Genomic DNA, 5,267 nt, shown 5'->3' on the forward strand with positions numbered 1-5,267 from the left:
GGCGGCGTCTGGGCTTCTGAGTCTCCTGCACGAAGTAACACACGCACCGTCAGCGCAAACGGACAAGAGCACACACACAATACCGTAGACCCCCGTGTACAAACACAACTGACACGCACACTCAAATAAACACGCGCATCTTTCTACACACCAACATCCCCAGCACACATACACCCACAGATACGTTTAACACTTTTCAGCTATAGCTCTGGCAGAGTGCTGAGCAGAGGTGGATAAGCAGCATTATCATGCCCATTGGGCACAAAAGGGAAACTGAGGCACTACAAGGTCAAGCGACTTGCAAGTGAATAACATAGCTGGGCCTGAGACTTGGCACCAGGCTGCCTAGGTCTGATTCTCCATGGCTCTGCAACTGGAGTCATTCATGCCAATGCAAAGCATCTGCCCAACTTAATGGTAGCATTTTACAGACTCTGTGCATTTGTGCTGGTGTACATGACTACACAAGGCACAGAGTAATGAAAAAACAGACTCCCTGGGGCATGGTCCTGTGGCCTATGTACTGCACCCACTGTCTTTCATAACACATACACACAAATCCAAAATATAAACAAAGCTGCACAAACATTGATCCAAATATTCAAATAAATACATATATACAAGCATACATGCATTCAAAGAAATACAAATCCACCAACATAAACACAAATAAAAGTACACAAATAAACACATATACAAGCTCACATAACCATACACATAGATGCTAACAGAGACTCTCTCTGTAGGGGTAGGAATCTGCTTTTTGGAGTCAGAGGATCTAAGTCCCATCCTTGCTACTGTGAAGCTCCAACACACCAGGGCATGCAGAGCAGTGACAGATGTGAAGTCCTGCCAAGACCATGGATTTACAAGATAGTTACAAATATTTACTCTTAACCATAAATATTAGGGCTGTCAAGCAATTACAAAAATGAATCGCGATTAATCGCATTGTTAAACAATAACAGAATACCATTTATTTAAAATTTTTGAATGTTTTCTACATTTTCAAATATATTGATTTTAATTAGAACACAGAATACAAAGTGTACAGTGCTCATTTTATATTTATTTTTATTACAACCTAATACAAGTACTGTAATGCAAACTCTTTAAAATGAAAGTTGAACTTACAAATGTAGACTTGTGTACAAAAAATAACTGCATTCAAAAATAAAACAATGTAAAACTTTAGAACCTACAAGTCCACTCAGTCCTACTTCTGCCTATCTCTCAGACAAACAAGTTTGGTTACAATTTGCAGGAGATAATGCTGCCTACGTCTTTTTTACAATGTCCCCTGAAAGTGAGAACAGGCTTTCACGTGGCACTGTTGTAGCCGGCATCGCAAGATATTTACATGTCAGATGCACTCAAGATTCATGCGTTCCTTCATGCCTCGATCACCATTCCAGAGGACATGCATCCATGCTGATGACGGGCTCTACTCGATAAGAATCCAAAGCAGTGCAGACCGATGCATGTTCACGTTCATCATATGAGTCAGATGCCACCAGCAGAAGGTGGATTTTCTTTTTTGGTGGTTCGGGTTCTGTAGTTTCCGCATCGAAGTGTTGCTCTTTTAAGACATCTGAAAGCATTCTCCACACCTCCTCCCTCTCAGATTTTGGACGGCACTTCAGATTCTTAAACCTTGGGTTGAGTGCTGTAGCTATCCTTAGAAATCTCGCATTGGTACCTTCTTTGTGTTTTGTCAAATCTGCTGTGAAAGTATTCTTAAAACAAACATGTGCTGGGTCATCATCCAAGACTGCTAGAACATGAAATACAGAATGTGGGTAAAACAGAACAGGAGACATACAATTCTCCCCCAAGGAGTTCAGTCACAAATTTAATTAACGCATTTTTTTTTTAATGAGCATCATCAACACGGAAGCATATCCTCTGGAGTGGTGGCCGAAGCATGAAGAGGCATATGAATGTTTAACATATCTGGCACCTAAATACTTTGCAATGCCGGCTACAAAAGTGCCATGTGAATGCCTGTTCTCACTTTCAGGTGACATTGTAAATAAGAACTGGTTTCAGAGTAGGAGCCGTGTTAGTCTGTATCTGCAAAAAGAACAGGAGTACTTGTGGCACCTTAGAGACTAACAAATTTATTTGAGCATAAGCTTTCGTGGGCTATGGCCCACTTTATTGGATGCATGCAGTGGAAAATATAGTAGGAAGATTTTATATACCATTGTTTCATGTTCTCTGTGTATATAAAATCTTACTACTATATTTCCCACTGCATGCATCTGATGAAGTGGGCCGTAGCCCACGAAAGCTTATGCTCGAATAAATTTGTTAGTCTCTAAGGTGCCAAAAGTACTCCTGTTCTTTTTGTAAATAAGAAGCAGTCAGCAGTTCTCCCATAAATGTAAACAAACTTGTTTGTCTTAGCAATTGGCTGAGCAAGAAGTAGGACTGAGTAGACTTGTAAGCTCTAAAGATTTACATTGTTTTGTTTTTGCGTGCAGTTATGTAAGAAAAAAATCTACATTTGTAAGGGCTAGTCTACACTGGCAACATTTTAACGTGCCTTGTGTGGTCATGGTGCAGCGTTGCGAGAGAGCTCTTCCAGTGCTCTAAAAAAACCACCTCCACAAGGGGCTGGTGCACTGTCTACACTGGCACTTTACAGCGCTGAAACTTGCCACGCTCAGGGGGGTGTTTTTTCACCCCGAGCGAGAAAGTTGCAGCGCTGTAAAGTGCCAGTGTAGACAATCCCTAAGTTACACTTTCACGATAAAGAGATTGCACTACAGTACTTGTATGAGGTGAATTGAAAAACAGTATTTCTTTTGTTTATCATTTTTACAGTGCAAATATTTGTAATCAAAAATAATAATATAAGTGAGCACTGTACGCTTTGTATTCTGTGTTGTAATAGAAATCAATATATTTGAAAATGTAGAAAAACATCCAAAAATATTTAATACATTTCAATTGGTATGCTATTGTTTAACAGTGCGATTAATCGCAATTAATTTTTTTAATCGCAGTTAATTTTTTTGAGTTAATCGCGTAAGTTAACTGTAATTAATTGACAGCCCTAATAAACATACAAAAAACCTCACATAAATACATACCAATATAGTCCCACAAACATGTCACAATAACATTTTACAAAGCACAAAGAAACATGTACTCAAATGCAATCCTTCTCTCCTGCTTTACTTTATTTACTTGGCATCCACACCCTATACTCACAAAAGTCAGCCAGAATACCTCCTCCCACTGCAAAAGGGAACCCAGAGGTATTTGGCAAAGGGTGGAGGGTAGCTGTAGGACAGGAATACCAGGAGGAGCTATGTGCTAGAACTGAGGAGCGCTGGAAGAGCTGAGTGTGAATTTCAAGTTTGTGATAGCAGAGGCTGGAAAAGGAAACTTCTGAGGTGGCTTGGCAGAACTACTGTGTAGGGGCCACAGGAGTGGAAGACCAGGGGTATTTCAGATCAACATTGGATTGCAATAGCAGAACTGTGTGGGCTATTCTAGGGCTAGAATCGAAGGGATTGTACAGATAAGACTTGAGGTGCATTGGCAGAGGAGTGGGGGGGGTCAAGATTGGAAAATGGCAAGGAGTATGACTGCAGGGAAGGACTGAAGTGCAAAGGTAGATTGGTATGGGGAGGCAGGACTAGACTAAGGAGTGTTACAGACAAGGACTGAAGTATTTTGCTAGAGCTGTAAGATTTGAGGACAGGAATATTAAGCCAAATGAGGAATCAGGTGCTTCGGCAGAGCGACCTAATAGTTGCATGAGTGGAAGTGCATGGGAACAGCAGCAGCCCAGGGCTGAGGTGTGTTGAGTGCCAATACAGTGCTCCCTTGGATTTTCTTTACAAGGTGGAACTTCTATTAAACATAAGAAGCAAGACTCCCAAGGAATCTTAAAGAATAAAGAGCAGCCTCTGTTACCAGCACCTCCTGCACCTATACATGCAGCCTATCCCTGATTCAGACTAAATTACTTGTACACACAACTGCAGACTAGAACATGTTGTAACACCGCACTGTGTTACCCTTGAGTATTCCCAGCCCCCTGTCACCAATAGGAACATGGGAACTCACACAAGCTCTGCAACTCATTTAACCCTTTCATTATTGGACTAAAGCATTGTGTAAAATACCTGTCTGACAAGGTGCGTCACTAGAGCTATGCAGCTGTGCCAGGACTGATAGACGCAGTGTTGCAGGTCCGGATTGAGGCGCATTATACTCAATGCGTGAGTCAGCAGGACTGGACTGGCAAGGGGCGATGTAGGTAAGAATTCAGGTGCACAGGCAGAACAGTGTGAGGTGCCAGTGTTCTGGTTTTGAAAGGTCAGACTGAGGTATATTTATAGAGGTGGTCAGAGGGCCCAGGAAGGGAATAGCACTGTGTGCTGCAAAAGAACTGAGGTGCATCAGTGGAAGTATGGGAGGGTGCAATGAGTCAGCATAGAGGTGTATTAGCAAAGGTGTGGGAAGGGCTGGAGTAGAAGTGCCGCAGATCAAGTTTGAGATGCATCAGCCGGTGCAGATGGCTAGGGGCCTTAGAACAGCACGTTCAAATTAGGATTGAGCTGCGTCAGCAGAACTACTTGGGAAGCAGCGGACTGGAATTGTGGGGAGGGTCAGATTTCAGGGTGACTGGGCCAGGGCCTACTGCTTTCAGGCTAATTTAATCTCTGAATTTTTCCTCTGCTTTTAGACATTAAACATGTTTTGTTTTTATATTGATGGCAGTTTTTAAATAGCTTTATTGCACGTTGACAGTTTTATGGCTAATGTAACAGTAAACGGATGGAAATGCAAATTATAAAATGTATAGCTCCATGCAAAAGCCTGGGTGCTCAATTCAACCCAGGGTATTCAAACTAGTAGTTTGAAGTTCCTTGCAGAAGAAAGTTAGCCGGGGTGAAGCTGCAGCAGCTTAATATAGCTACAACTGCCCCTTTGCTGGGAAGCTTATAGAAGGCCAGCGCAGCCAAAAAAAAAAGTGGGTGGCACTGAGTAGAAAGGGGATGGGGCCAGGGAATGACCTGATTCATATCCCAGCAGATTCTAAAGCTGCCCATGCAGGAAAGCAAACAGTGTCAGTATCATTAGGGAATTCTCCGACCCGTGCGGCTCCATCGGTGCCAGTGGTAGTCGGAGTGCTGGTGTTGCTCTCAGGTTTAAACAACTCTTTTGCATGGGTGCTCTGAGCAGGGTTGGAGGACACTGCAGCTAACTTGCCTAGAGACTGTTTACATTAGCTCTTTCACTGTCAC

The sequence above is a fragment of the Dermochelys coriacea genome, chromosome 1 (genome assembly GCF_009764565.3).
Source record: "Dermochelys coriacea isolate rDerCor1 chromosome 1, rDerCor1.pri.v4, whole genome shotgun sequence".
NCBI lineage: Eukaryota > Metazoa > Chordata > Testudines > Dermochelyidae > Dermochelys > Dermochelys coriacea.